This window comes from Hylobates moloch, unplaced genomic scaffold (assembly GCF_009828535.3).
Source record: "Hylobates moloch isolate HMO894 unplaced genomic scaffold, HMol_V3 SCAFFOLD_7, whole genome shotgun sequence".
In the NCBI taxonomy this organism is placed as follows: domain Eukaryota; kingdom Metazoa; phylum Chordata; class Mammalia; order Primates; family Hylobatidae; genus Hylobates; species Hylobates moloch.
The window spans coordinates 85,588,652-85,605,016 of NW_026652282.1; positions in this window are offsets into that span (position 1 = coordinate 85,588,652).

A 16,365-nucleotide genomic window follows, 5' to 3' on the forward strand; every position below is an offset into this window, starting at 1 on the left:
GAGGCAGAGCTTGCAGTGAGCCGAGATTGCACCATTGCACTCCAGCCTGGGTGACAGAGCAAGACTCCGTCTCAAAAAAAAAAAAAAGAAGGAACTGTGAGGTGGGTGCCACCTTTATGTTCATTTCCTGATATGCCTACCCAGCTTCTCATGCCCCTGCCCTTGATACTACCATATATACTGCGTTTTCTGCCCCTTCTGCTGGATCCTACACCTTCAGGCCCCTACCACTATGAATGTGCTAGAATTCTCAAGTAGTGAAGCCCAGCATATTTCTTTGGCACCCCCAGTAAGCTCAGTTCCCAGACTGACCTTTAGAGAAGTTAGGAGATTGCCCATCTCTTCAGTTTAAATAGACACTTACGCAGTGCCACATGAGTCACGATGTCTTATAGATACCTTGGCAACTTTGGGATTTTAACTTTCTCCCCATAAGGCTCAGACATGATAGGTCCATCTGGGAGTTGGACCAGAAGACAAATCTGAGTAACAGACATTTATGCTTTAGTCAGAATTGCTGCCCTGGATCTGAAGACTACCACTTTATCTTCCTGACTCCCATTTCCTTACGATGAATGATTTCTCCCAGAAGACTGGTGGCGGGCCCTCCTTATCTATTCAACAGATATCCCTAGACTTGTATAAATTTTGAAGGAAAATTCAAGTCAGATTTTGGAATAATCCCATCCCTGGCTGGAAATATATGAAAGTGTTGTGTAGGCCTTATTATATGTCTATATCTACATATCTCTATCTGTCTATCTATCTGTCTATCTATCTATCCATCTATCTATCTGTCATCTATCATCTTTCTTTCTTTATTTTGAGGTAGAGTCTCACTCTGTCTCCTGGGCTGGAGTGCAGCAGCGTGATCTCAGCTCACTGCAACCTCCGCCTCCCTGGTTCAAGTGATTCTTGTGTCTCGCCTCCCGAGTAGCTGGAATTATAGGCGTGCACCACCACACCCAGCTAATTTTTTTTTTTTTTGTATTTTTAGTAGAGACGGGGTTTCTCCATGTTGGCCAGGCTGGTCTCAAACTCCTGACCTCAAGTGATCCACCCACCTCTGCCTCCCAAAGTGCTGGGATTACAGGTGTGAGCCACCGTGCCCAGCCCTATCTTTCTTTCTTTACAAAAGGCCCACTATTGTGCCTGTCATGTGTCATTTTCCTCTGTGATGCCATTTTGGGAACTCTTCATGTCTCCAGACCATTCTTCAAGGTGATGGCAGCCTAATGGTTGCTGGTAGGGCTGCAATTCATGTTGGAGTGAGATAAGGTTCCAGGCTCACTGCCAGTTTTACAAAACAGGATAAATCCATCCCCTTGGCCCTCAGAGGGGTGGCACTCAGGAAGGATGTGGAAGGGCTCACCCAAGCCACACTCCTGTCTAGGATAGGCCTGACTTTGGCTTCTCTGCTAGGCACAAGGCCCTCCTCGGCTGATAGCTTGCCTGTCCTGAACAGACATACCTGGAGAAAAACAACTATCCTTTTTGCAGATCAGAGCACTAGACTTCCTTTCTCCCTTTTTTTCCTTCACAAGGAGGTTTGATAGGACTTTTTTATAAGGAAGAAGATAAGATCTCAAAATTCACTAATAGGAACTTTGTCCCAGACATGACTGCTCTGCATGTAATCAGATAACTTATGGTTAAAGTAAAAGAGTCTGGTGGTAGGAGGAAATGATTTTAGATAGTATACAAGTCTTTTAAATTGTGGTGTCCATGTATTTATTTGAACATGTATGAATGAATACTTTCTGTTTAAAGCAAATGATGATAGTTTAGATTTAGGGTGGCATTATAAAGTTTGTTTTTCAAAGAAGTATTCAAATTAAATAAGTGAGTCAATTTGAAGAAGAACATTAAGTTAGAACACAGTATTAATGGTGTAGGTGGCACATACTTAGGGCAAAAAAACATCCTGGTGGGAAACATTGCCCAGCATGGGCATAATAACTTTAGGGATAATAACTGGAAACACCTATCAAGAACTGTGCAGGATTTGAGATTTTACCCTACGTATAAGCTAATAACTTAGCCCACTCTCATTTAATGGATGCTGGCGGAAGACTCTAGACTCCTGGGTGGAAATCAAATGACATTATCACAGCAGAAGCAGTAGCCAGAGCTTCATGTTGGTTTGTATTAGTTCCTTATTATTGCCAAGTTTCATGGGGTGGCATAGGACCCGTGATTGATACCTAAACATGCAGCACATTGCATTATAGGAAGGAAACCTTGAGTTTGGGGTATTCAACGCTTTCACAGCAGAAACAATCCTGCTCTTTGTTCAGGGAAAGAGGTTATCTTATCGCTCAAGGTTGCTTGTTGCAAACACAACTATGAAAAATGGTCTGCCTGGGTAAAGAGCACTCAGGGTCTTACATTCTTGGCATACCCAATAAGAATATGCAGGGATGCTCAGGGCTCATGGCAGATTGCCTCTCCCAATAACAGTTTTCTCTGTACAATAAATCTGAATGTGAATAATAAGCATTTCCTAAAACCAAAACCTCTGGTTTATGATTCCAAATTAAATACAGCACACAATGTATATTGTAGAATGTAAACATGGTATTTGTAACTCTTTCTAGTTTTTAGTTAAGTACCGGGGATTTTAAATAAATCCTAAGATTAAAAAAGATCATCAAGTAAGAAACTAAAGATAAACAATCTTTGAGGAACTTTAAAATTACAGTAAGACACAGCTATCATGATACCACAAAATAAAAGAGGTAGGAATGCAAAGCCAATGGATTCTTCAGGATGCTAATGACAAGAGTGATCTCATATAAAACTTTTTACTAGGAAACTGACAGGAGAGTGTATTTGAAAATCAGCCCCAGATCCCATCCACACATAATCACCTCAGTCTCTGTAAAAAGCAAAAGCTAACAGAAAAGCTGGTTTGTTCTCTCTGCAAAGAAAGTTCAAGGTAAGGTAAAAAGGAGGAGGCTAACACACATAACAGTATCCAAAAGCAGTTATTTGATATTCTGACATCAGCCTTTTGCAAGACCCTTAGCAAAAACAGCTGCATCACTTGAATAATTTAGTTGGGCATGGAGCATCTTTTCATGTGCTTATTGGTGATTTGTATTTCACACTTTGAGAAATGTCTATTCAAATTTTTTGTCCACAGTGTAATGTAGGTAGGGAACTATTTAAAGGAATGAAGTAGATCCATATGTACTACATGTTCACCATGTATTGTTAAAAGAAAAATGAAAAACAGAAGGCACAGTATAATATATACACACATACACACACATACCCATATCCACAAATATTCACATATATCAAGATGAAGCCCTTCAGTTTGCTAAAGAGAAGGATTATTTCTTTTTAAGTGGCATTTTGGTATCTCTCATCAGGCCTCCTGCCATCTGGTTAAGAAATAATTATTTTTTTAAAAAAATTCCCAATTGGTAATTCTATTATCCTTGCATTATAATTGCCAAAATAATTCTTGGACTTACACAGAGTCTTTCTTCCCTTCCGTGAACTCTGAGGCCTTTTCTAGATGTTATATCATTAACCTATTATTTTATAGAAAAGGAAAGTGAGGCCTGGCTGAGGTTGCCCAGCTATTAAATGGAATACTTGCCTAAGGTCAATGTCCTTGTTCCTAATCACTGCTCTGGAATGATTGGTATTTAACAGATAGTAACAATACCATTGCGCTGAGTGAATTCCTATCGGTTCCTCAAGGCTCCATGCCCTTTCGAGTCCCAGTCCTGGTTTCACATTTATCCCTGCCTGAAACACTGCCTCAATTACCCCTCACACACTTAGCCTGGATAACTCCTACTTGTCCATCCCAGAATAGATATTACTTCTTTTTAATAACAGCTTTATTGAGATATAATTTGCATACCAAACAATTCACCAACCTAAATTATACAATTCAATGGTTTTAGTATATTCACATATGTGTGCAACCATTACCACAATCAATTTTAGTACCTTTTTGTCAAGTCAAAAAGAAACACCGCGCCCCTTAGTTATGACTCTCCTATGCCGTTATCTCCCTATCCCTAAGCAAACACTAACCTATCTTCTGTATCTATAGTTTTCCCTGTCCTGGACATGTAAAATATAGTCTCTTGTGACTGGTTTCTTTCACTTAACATAATATTTTCAAGGTTCATCCATGTTGTAATACATATCAGTACTTCATTCCTTTTTATTGCCAAATATGATTCTGTTGGATGGCTAATTCACATTTTAGAGATGGATACTGGCAAGGATATGAAGCAATAGGATCCCTCATTCATTGCTGGTGAGAATGTAAAATGGTATAGCCACTTCGAAAGGCATTTTGGCAGTTTCTTACAAAACTAAACATACTCTTGTTAGACAATCAAGCAGTCGTGCTTTTTGCTATTTACCCAAATGAATTGAAAACTTTTGTCTACACAAAAACCTGCCCACATTTTATTTATTTATTTATTTATTTATTTATTTATTTATTTATTTATTTATTTTGAGACGGAGTCTCACTCTGTCGCCCAGACTGGAGTGCAGTGGCGTGATTTCCGCTCACTGCAACCTCTGCCTCCTGGGTTCAAGCGATTCTCCTGCCTCAGCCTCCCGAATAGCTGGGACTACTGGCGCGTGCCACCACACCCGGCTAAATTTTGTATTTTTAGTAGAGACGAAGTTTCACCATGTTGGCCAGGCTGGTATCTAACTCCTGACCTCAAGTGATCCACCTGCCTCTGCCTCCCAAAGTGCTGGGATTATAGGCATGAGCCACTGCACCTGGTCTCCACACATATTTTTATAGCAGTTTTATTCATAATTGGCAAAACTTGGAAGCAACAAAGATGTCTTTCAGTGGGTAAATGGATAAACTTAGGTACATCAAAACAATGGAATATTATTCAGCACTAAAGAGAAATGAGCTATCAACCCATGAAAAGACAAAGAGGAATCTTAAATGCATACTACTAAGTGAAAAGACCCAATATGGAAAGGCTACACATTTTTTTGCTTCCATCTATATGACATTCTGGAAAAGGCAAACTATGGGCATGGTAAAAGGATCAGTGGTTGCCAAGGGTTAGAGGGAGAGTGGAATGAAAAAGTGGAGCATAGAAGATTTTTAGAATCCTCTATGTGTGAAACTCTATATAATACGATACTATTATGGTGGGTACATGTCATTATACACTTGTCAAAACCCATAGAATGTACAACACCAAGAGTAAACCCTATTGTAAACTATGGATTTTGGGTGATAATGATGTGTCAGTGTAGGTTCATCACTTATAACAAATATACTACTCTAGTTCAGGATTTTGATAGTGGGGGAGCCTGTGTGTGTGTGTAGTATCAAAGGTATATGAGAACTCTGTAATTTCTACCCAATTTTGTTGTAAATTTAAAACTGCTCTAAAATTAAAGCCTATTTTTTTTAAATCCCTCTGTATCTTCAATAACACTTTTTTTGTTTTATGGTCTATTTTGCCTAATATTAGTATACTCACTCAAGTTTTCCTTGGTTGCTTTTTGCATGATATATTTTTCCCATCTCTTACTTTCAATCTACAGTATCAGAATCTTTGAAACTAAAGTATGTAACCTATAGACAGCATACAATCCAATGTTGTTTTTTATCTAGTGTGACAATCTCTGCCCTTTGATTAGATTGTTAATCTAGTCACAATTAAAAAAGAAATGAGCTATCAACCCATAATAACAATTAATGTTACTATGAATATAATTGTGTTTAAGTCTTCCATGTTTCATTTTGTTCCCTATGTGTCCTATGTGTCCCATGCCTCCTTTTGTTCTATTCCTTCTGTTCTACTTTCGTTTTTATTACTGTATGTTTTCTCGTGAAGCATTTATATTTCTTTTTTTTTTGGTGAGACAGAGTCTCGCTCTGTCGCCCAGGCTGGAGTGCAATGGCGTGATCTCGACTCACTGCAACCTCCGCCTCTCAGGTTCAAGCAATTCTCTTGCCTCAGTCTCCCGAGTAGCTGGGACTACAGGCGCCTGCCACCACGCCCAGCTAACTTTTGTATTTTTAGTAGAGACAGGGTTTCACCATATTGGTCAGGCTGGTCTCGAACTCCAGAGCTTATGATCTGCCCACCTCGGCCTCCCAAAGTGCTGGGATTACAGGCGTGAGCCACCACGCCCGGCCCAGCATTTATATTTCTTTACTGCTTTTTTCACTATGTTTAAGCTTTGTTGTGGTTGTGCTAAAGCTTACTATATGTATAACCTTCACTTATCAGAATCAATTTTAGATTCTTGCTAACTTAATTCTAGTCATATATAGAAATGTTACTTCTATTCCTTCCCCCCCCCCTTGTGGCATTATTGTTACACATGTTACATCTATTAATGTTACAAATCCAATAATGCATTGTTATATTTATTACTTTACCCTCTGCAGTCATTTCCTTAGACCAATACTGCTTTATTCCAACCCACCTTTTTTGTTCTGTTATTGGCAAAAATATTACAATTATATGACATTTCTATGTGATATAGGCCTAACAATACATTAGGTACACATTATTTCATACAATTGCTTTTTAAGCTAGTTAAGAAGGGAGAAAACTTTATTTTATACTTAGGCATACAATATACTCTCTTTTATAATTACATATTATCTACGCTATTGCTTTTTGTTTTTTGGTAGATTTTTAATTACCATCTGGAGTTTTTTTTTTTTTCAGCCTAAAGATCTCCCTTTAGTATTTCTTGTAAGCCAGGTCAGCTAGGTACAACTTTGCTCAGGTTGTCTATCTAGGAATATCTAAATTTCACCTTTAATTTTGAAAGATAGATTTGTTTGATATAAGATTCCTGGTTCACTATTTTCTTTTTCTTTTCTATTTCCTGTAACAGCTGGTCACTAAGAGATGGTTTCTTTCTTTTGAGCACTTTCATTGTGTTGTTCCACAGTCTTCTTACCTTCATCAATTTTTTTTTTTTTTTTTTTGCTGAGGAGCCAGCTGTTAATCTTATTGAAGTTCTCTTAAATGTGAAGAGTTGTTTTTCTCTTGCTGCTTTCAAAATTTTCTCCTTGTTTTTGACTTTCAGCATTTTCACTATGATCAATCTACTTGTGAATATCTTTGTGTTTATCTAGTTAGGAGTTTTGTTTTTTCTAACCTTCCTCAATGTGTGCATTGGAGTTTTTCAACAAATTTGGAAAGTCTTCGGCCATTATTTATTTAAGCATTTTTCATTATTCTTTCTCTCCTGTCATTTTGCTACTCCTTTACATATATGTTGGTGCACTTCATGGTGACCCACATTTCTTTAAGGCTATCTCATCATTTTTCAACATCTTTTTTTCTGTCTATCCCTCAAATTGCATACATTTAATCTATCTTCAAGTTCACTAATTCTTTTTTCTGTAAATTCAAACCTACTTTTGAGCTCCTCTAGTGAAATTTTTATTTAGGTTGTTGGACTTTTGAACTCCACAATTTCCATGTAGTTCTTTTTTAAAAATAATTTGTATGTCTTGACATTTCTATTTCATGCAACATTGTGATTATGTCTTCCTTTACTTATTCAATCATGGTTTCCTTTAATTATCAGAATATATTTATAATGGCTACTTTGAATATCCTACATCTGTGATATCCTGCATCCGGCCACTGTCACAGACAGTTTCTGTTGCCTGTTCCCGCACCAACCCCGTGCCCCCAGTGTAGGTATGGGTCATTCTTTCCTGTTTATTGCATGTCTTGTAATTTTTTGTTGGAAACTAGACATTTTAGATAATATGTTGTTGCCACTCTGGTTACTGTGTTCTCCCCTTCCAGGGCTTGTTATTATTTGCCTGTTTGTTTAGTGATTGGCTGGCTTATTTTAGTGAAGTTTATTTCTCTTCCTCCAGCATTAATCTTCTGATGTTGCCCCTCAGGGATGCTCATCTTTTGATATGCCCACAGACACCCTAAGATGACAATGGTTTTGATAGAGCTTTCCTAGTCTTTCCATGACCATAGTCAGCTGTTAGGCTCCTCTAATTGCTAGCTGATTGGTCAATTATTTCAATATTCTTGGCCATTAACTGCTCTGCAGACTAATTTAATCAAATGTGGTTTCTAGTGAAAGAACGGTTCTCTTCATCAGTCTTTGATATTTGTTCTGACCCCAAGAGGGCTCCTCCCAGCCAGCTCCCTCTCTGGTGCTCTCCAACAATGCAGCCAGACAATAGTTAACTGCTAGCTTCACCAAACCCATGAATTACTTTCCAAGTGTCCCCACCACAACTTCCACTATTTTTGGAGCAACACTGGCTTGAACTTCTCCATGCTCTGTTGTAAATGAAGTAAGTTCTACCGGGAAAATATTACAAGATAAATGCTTTATGGCTTGTTTTTCTTCTCAGGCAAAAATATTTGAGCCAGGGCTCTGGATCTGGGGGTGGGAACAACAGCATTCTTCTCTCTGACACTCCTGCTTTAGGAGTTGACATTAAGGTACAGGAGGGAACAACAGCCTGAAGGTCCTCTCAGCTTACTTCTCATGTTGTGAATCCATGACCAGCAAGCCAGGGCAAGGATGATTAGGGCCTCAGCATTCTCAGCAGTGCCACACCCAGGGGATAGCTTCCATTCCATTAGTGGGGACTGGATGGAAGATGGGAGTCTCAACGTCTTGATTGGGTAACCAGGACTTAGCCTCAGCAACAGGTAGTTGGGGGCAGGATGAGAAATGCTGACATCCTACTTTTCCTAGGAAGAAAGTCCCTGACTGGGAGCTGGAGGGAGAGGATGCTTTGTGTTCTTGGCCACCAGTTAGGAACGTGGTTTATGTTTCTCTGAGCTGGAAGTAGGGAGGGAGCAGATGTCTAAGTTCAAATGCCACAGATTCTAATCTTTCTTATGGAGTTTTATGGATTTTCTTGAATAGATGTTTCTCCATTGATTTGACAGTATCCTGTGCCACATTTTATATGGCCCTTAGGAGCATTTCCAGAGGCTTTAAATGGTTGTTTTGTTTTGTTTTATAATTTTTACCAGTTTCACTGGAGAGCAGGTCTGCAGAGCTCTTCCTGCTGTCATACCAGAAATCAATCTCCTAGACATCATTTTTTTTTGGAAGACTTCACTGGCAACTGCATTAGGTCCTCTTACTCTGTGCTCCAAGTGCCCCTTCAGCATTTACAGCACTAAATTTATGGTTTCCTCCCATTAATTCACGAGCTCCGTGAGAATATGAACGTTATATTTACTTTGTTCTCTTTTATATCTCCAGGGCCTTGCCTAGCACATGATAGATAATAAATATTTATTGAACTAAATTTTTATTTTTATATTTTCATCAAATGGAAAGAGCTATGTCTTGGGCATGAGAACTCCTAAATATGGCCCTGAGATTGAGAAGTGGACATGGGCAAGCAGTGCCTAGCACAGAAAAGTGTTCAAACAATACAAATAAGAAATGGTGAATGAAGAAAAGAATGAATGAGATTTAGATTGGGGACTTACTAATAAATAAAACTGAGTAGTGGTTAAGAACATAGACTTAGGAACTAGACTATATGAGTTTGAATTCTTGCTCTGTCACTTCCTGTCTGTTGCTTAACTTTACTGTCCTGCAATTCTGTTATTTGTAAAATAGAGAATACTACTAGCACCTACCTCATAGGATCTTTGAAATGATAAATGAAATAATGAATATACATATACAACAATGCCTTGCATATATCAACATTTATATAAGTGTTATTTTATTTTCATCACTACGTATGTGTAAGAAAACTAGGATAATTCTGTATGCGTTATTTTATAACTCAAATTTTCAAAATACTTAATGCTTTTTTTTCCTTCTCCTTGCCAAAAGGATACCTTTTCCTTGGAGACAATTTAGGAGATAGAAGTAATGATGACCAATACCAGAAATGCATGTTTAATCTCAAAGATGGAAACAACCAAATGAAAGAGGATGAGAGAGGGGCAGGGGCACCAAGTCACCAGGCAAGGTTTCTAAGTGTAAAATGTAAGCACAAGATACGTTTATGCTACTACTGCCTGAGTCTCTGAGAGTCATGACAGGAAATATAGCCCCTAACTCAGCAGCTGGGGAAGGAGTGTAGTGAGGGAGGAGGAAGAGAGGCAGGAAAAAAAGGTGTGTGTGAGAGACAGAGATAAAGAGAATAAAATGAATATTTATCTTTGACACTTTAATTAAAGATAGATAAAAATCATCTGTATACCAATACCTAAAATATCAGTTTTAGTAGTATTCCAAAACAATGTGTTGCTTATCCTCATATCCACCTAATTTACTGTAGAATACTTGAAAAATGTGGAAAGTCATAAATTGGAAGATTTATGATTTGTACTTATCATCCATCACCAAAAGAGCCAAAACTTTGGGTGCTGAGATAGCCGAGAGTGAGATCACTAAAGGACAGGCTTATCTGGGTCTGTCAACTAGAGGGTTCACATGTAGCATATCCAACATGGCCATCTCAGAGCTTCAAAAACAAATGTTTCCTGTAAATAAGGGTGAAGCTATATGGTCTTTTATGATTTGGCCTTGTAATTCACATAGCATCAGTTCCACTCTATTCTACCCTATTGATTGAAACTGTCATAAGCCCTCTTCTAAGATTTAAGAGGAGGGACAGAAGACTAAGATTGACAGATGGCAATCATAGATAAAATATTCAAATATTTCCTTAGATGTTTATGCACAATATGTATAATCCTAGAAGGTAAACAAATAAACAAAATAGGCCAAGTTCTATGGACTGAATGTTTGTGTCCCCCCAAACTTCATATGTTGGAGCTTAATACCCAGTGTGATGGTATTTGGAGGTGGAGTCTGTGGAAAGCAATTAGATCATGAGAGTGGAGCCCTCATGAATGGGATTAGTGCTCCTATAAGAAGAGACATGAGAGAGTTTGCTTCCCCTCTTTCTGCTTTCCACCATGTGATGCTACAGAGAAAATCACCATCTGCAAACCAGAAAGTGGGTCATCATCAGACATGGGATCTATTGACATCTTGATCTTGCACCAGAACTGTGAGAAGTAAATGTTTGTTGTTTAAACCACTCAGCTGCTATTTTGTTATAGCAGCCCAAACTGACTAAGACACTAAGAAAACAAACAAGTGAAAAAGAAAAAGATTTCTTTCCTGGGAGTTAGTAGATCTAACAAAGCTATCTCTACATCTAGTTCTACTACTACCCTCTTCGGTAACCTGGGCAAGCCCCTTAATTTTTCTGGGTCTCAGTTTCTCAATTTGAATAATAGGATCCTTGTACTAAAATATTTCTAAGGTTGTTTTGGTTTTCATAGTACACAGTCTGTGAAGGCCTAGTACTTGAGGTCATAAACCCTACCCTATAAATCCAAAATTAGGCAAAGGCATGGAAAACACAGCTATAAAATCCACTGTTCTATAAGCCTAATTCATTCTTTGGGCCTCACAGTTTATTTTATTACCCTATTTCAATGTGCTTGAAGAATATACAATGACCTGGGACACAGTCTGTTGGGCGTCCAAAGCAGACAATGGTTTGTGACAAAAGTCTGTCTAGGCATGTTGACAGACTTCAGTCTTTCTTCCTGAGATATGAGTGTAGTTAATGAAAGCTCAGGGAAGGGACTAGAGGTAATTGTTTTCTTCTTTAATGAGTCTGGACTTTAGATAAATAAGGGAACTTCAGAAAACAACTTCATCCTGTGCTTTGGGAGAGACAGAGGATTGAGAGTGAGGAAGTGGGGAAAGGTCAGACGGACCTTGAGGCTTCCTCTTCAGTTCAGCATGTCAAAGCACCATATCTTGGGGTATCAGTTTCTAAGCCCCAACATTACCCAATATAATGGGTAATGTTGACAACAGGGCCCTTGTCTACGCTGTTTCCTCCTGCATGTACCTAAAACAGCAATTTGCACATGATAAATGCTCAACTATTATTTGTTAAAATAATACATTTTTTTATTGGCCATGTTTATTTCTTTTGTAAACTACTTATTCATATCCATTGCTCATTTTCCCACTGGTATGTTCATTTTTTTCTTATTAATTTGTAAGAACTCTTTAAATATAATGGATGTTAACTTTCTTTTTCTTTCACATATTGTTGGTTTCCTAGGATGGCTGTAACAAAGTATCACAAACTGGGTGGCTTAAAACAACAAAAATGTGTCCTCCCATGGCTCTGGAAGCTAGAATTTCAAAATCAAGGAGTCAGCAGAGCCATGCTTCCTCAGAGACTCTGGGTACAGTCTTTTCTTGCCTCTTCCTAGCTTTTAGTCATGGTTGTCAACCCTTGGCATTCTTTGGCTTGAAGCTGCATCACTATAATCTCTGCCTCTGTCCTTGGATTGGTTTTCCTCTTCTTATAAGGACACCAGTCATATTGTATTAGGGCCCAGCTTAATGACATCACCTTAATTTGAATATATTTTCAAAGGCTCTGTTTCCAAACAAGGTCACAATCAGAGGTTATAAGGCTTAGGACTTCAATATATATTTTGGGGGGATACAATTCAACCCATAGCACATATGGTATAAATATATTTCTCCAGTATCTTCTCTGTCTTTTAAATTTGTGTGAAAAATCAGGTTCCCCAGCCAGGCGTGGTGGCTCACGCCTGTAATCCCAGCACTCTGGGAGGCCGAGGCGGGTGGATCACAAGATCAGGAGATCGAGACCATCCTGGCTAACACGGTGAAACTCTGTCTCTACTAAAAAATATAAAAAATTAGCCGGGCATGGTGGCAGGCGCCTGTAGTCCTAGCTACTCGGGAGGCTGAGGCAGGAGAATGGCATGAACCCAGGAGGCGGAGGTTGCAGTGAGCTGAGATCGTGCCACTGCACTCCAGCCTGGGTGACAGAGCGAGACTCCGTCTCAAAAAAAAAAAAAAGAAAAAGAAAAATCAGGTTCCCCTTGTTGCACTGTATACTAGCAATGGAACTTACATGGGAGTAGTAACAGTGAAATAAGATAAAGTGACTTCATGAACGTTTATGCACGAGTTTTGTTGCTCCTCAAAGTTCATCCCTAAGTCCTGGGAAAAGTAAGAAAGGTGCTCACCTCAGCCTGAAGCTAGAAGGGCCAAAGGAGTTCTCTTGGCCTACACATAGTCCAGCTAATGTCGTCAGTTTAGGAGATTGTATAGGGCGGAGCTCCTTTTCCACCAGAGTCCTAAACAACAGGAAAGAGTGGCCATGGGTCTCTGGTGTCTCAAGATATTATCTGCAATCCATGAAATAAAGAAAAGAATACCCCTCAGTTCCCCAGTAGATAATGAGGTGCTGAATATTTGCTGCTTTCACATTCAGACATCTTAGTCTCATAGCCCTTTTTTCAGACTAGATCTCTTGAATTAAATATATTATCTCCCAAATCATCGAAACTCTTACAGTGACACCCTTAAAATTTCATCAGATTCATTCCACATTTTGGAAATCTTGGCATCAAAGTTATCATGGCCATAGCTTAGAGGAAAGCTAGAGTAGGCATAATTTCCTATATTCTTAACACCTAGTTTCAGTCTGTAATCGGTGCTTAAACTTAGAGAGAAAGAGAGAATCACAATAAAACAGTATCAGTAAAGCATCAGAGAGGTACATAGAGAACCTATTCTAGGCAGGAACAGAGATACCCATACCCACAGGGCCCACTAGGGCTCAGACTACCTTCTCCCAAGCCCAGCATTCACACAGGAGAGATAATGAGAGGAAAATAGGACAATAACCACAGTCCAACCAGGTGCCAGGTGCGTTTCAGACAAGTACATGTGAGCCATGTCATGGCAATACACATAAAGATTTCAGCAAAAACGAGCTTCCTCTGATGGGATACTAATACAATAGAGGGATCTTCACTAGTTGAGGTCAAACCATGAAACAGTTTTATTTTTCCGATAGCTGTATCAGCAGTGTTCTTTCTATCACCCCTCCCCCACTTCACACAGGGTAATGGGCTTCGTTAACTACATTTCTGTCCAGTTCTCCAACTTTTCAGTCACTATTGCTTATTAAAATAGTTTCGGTCAGACTAAAGATTTGGTTCTATTCATTTTCAAATGCCAATCTCACTTTTCATTCTGAGTCCTCCTGGTGCCTCCAGGGCAGATTAGAATTGAGGCTCCTGGGCTTGAAACATGTGTAAAACGTGTGTATGTGGATAAGAACCATCTAATCAGTTCACCTTCTCTCTGCCTTTTGGGACACATGAATCCCAAATGCAGAATATAGTGTCCTTCTAACTTGGCCTTGAAAAAATTTCTGTTTTTGTTCTCAACAGTGTGCTATCTATTTTCAACTCCTCAGAAAACTTCAAGGTCAAGAAAACATCTCAATCGGGCCGGGCGCGGTGGCTCACGCTTGTAATCCCAGCACTTTGGGAGGCCGAGGCGGGCGGATCACGAGGTCAGGAGATCGAGACCACGGTGAAACCCCGTCTCTATTAAAAATACAAAAAAAATTGGCCGGGCGTGGTGGCGGGCGCCTGTAGTCCCAGCTACTCGGAGAGGCTGAGGCAGGAGAATGGCGTGAACCCGGGAGGCGGAGCTTGCAGTGAGCCGAGATCGCGCCACTGCACTCCAGCCTGGGCGACAGAGCAAGACTCCGTCTCAAAAAAAAAAAGAAAACATCTCAATCAACTCCTATTCACAACATTTTAGTAAAGATAACAGCATTTCCAGGACAATTTTCACCTATCTTTAAAACATTACTTTATTACATCTAATCTATATAGCATAATATCCAATCTGGATGTTACAAACAAATGTCTGTTTTCATCCAAGGAAATTTGGTGGTTTTGAACAAAGGATTTATCCAAGATGGGTCAAAAGGAAAACAGCAAAGCATTTAGCCACCAAAAGAAATAAAAATCCCCTTGCTAAACTTCATATCCAATAGTCACATCACAGTGGCTTCTCAGCTTTCAGGAGATTTTTTTCTAGGTAATTCTTAATTTTCATAAAAGCTTTTCCGTATTGCTCTAAATACAGTCCCCAGAATGAAAAACAACCAATTCGCCTCAGTACTGGATACATTCATTCAACAAATATTCAGTAATCACCTACTTGGTGCAAGGAACACTATTCGTCACTGGGTATGCAAAATAGAACACAGCAAGCATGTTTTGGGCCCTCATGGATTTTAAGAACAAGTGGGTCTAGCTAAGGAAAGAATCATACTCTGCTACTCTTTAAATCATGTTAGAAACCATCTAATAACAATAAAAATAATGTCAACAAAAATTGATGATTTACTAGGCTATGTAGTAAATTCTTGTTATGTGTAATTCTAACAATCCTTATTTCACAGAGGAAGCACACAGACCTTGATAAGTAACTGATCCAAAGTCGAACATCAAGTAAACAGCCGACTGAATTTGAAGCCAGACTTGTCTGATACTACTGTTCATGCTTTGAAACTGCATAATTCCAGCTGATATCATTAATATAGCAATCTGTATAAAAAGTTCTTAACTGTGAGACAGAATCCAGGAATCACTAACATTTCTTTAAAAGACAAATATTGAGTGTGATTTTATAATTTGATGTTTTGGAGCTATGTATTAATATATCTATATACCTATAGAAGAATATATATGTAATTTTATATGGAATACATATCTCCAAAACCTCTAACTACATATGGACTGGGCGTAGACTCTTCCTTTATTCACTGCATCATCTGGTTTAGCAGGGTAGGAAATTCTACAGGAATTTGGGGCCAAAACTAGAGTTAGTAAGCATTTGTCTGGCTTGTCTTGCCTCAGTGCTGCATTTAATGCTTTCGGTTCCTGATCATAAACAACAGATATCAAATATTTTTATAACAATGCCACTTTCCTAAAGATATCTCTATTTTCTAGCTGTGATAATTTTTTTAAAAATGGTTTCAATTTGGAGAAAGGAACATTTGCACTCAGGATAAGGTTCAGTCTCAAGTTGTTTCACACACCCCCTGCTTATTTCTAATATATTTTGAAACATTCGCACCAAAGTGTAGATGGTTTTGAAACTAATTTCTGCATACTATGTACTTAACTTCTGAGCTCATACTAAGAAGATATTTGCAGGGATATTTTGAAAGGTTTGGAAAGGAAAGCAGGGAATAAAAGACTCCCTTTCTCTGATGACTGTGGTATCAAAAACATCAAAGTTACATAAAATGGTGAAGATCTGACGACCGGACTGCTCCCTGAAGATTTACTTTACAGATCATTTCGAAAACACCAACTGTGTTCAGAAGAGTCCCGCCTTTCAGGCGCCTGTAGTCCCAGCTATTAGGAAGGCTGAGGCAGGAGAATGGCATGAACCCGGGAGGCGGAGGTTGCAGTGAGCCGAGATGGCGCCACTGCACTCCAGCCTGGGCGACAGAGCGAGACTCCGTCTCAAAAA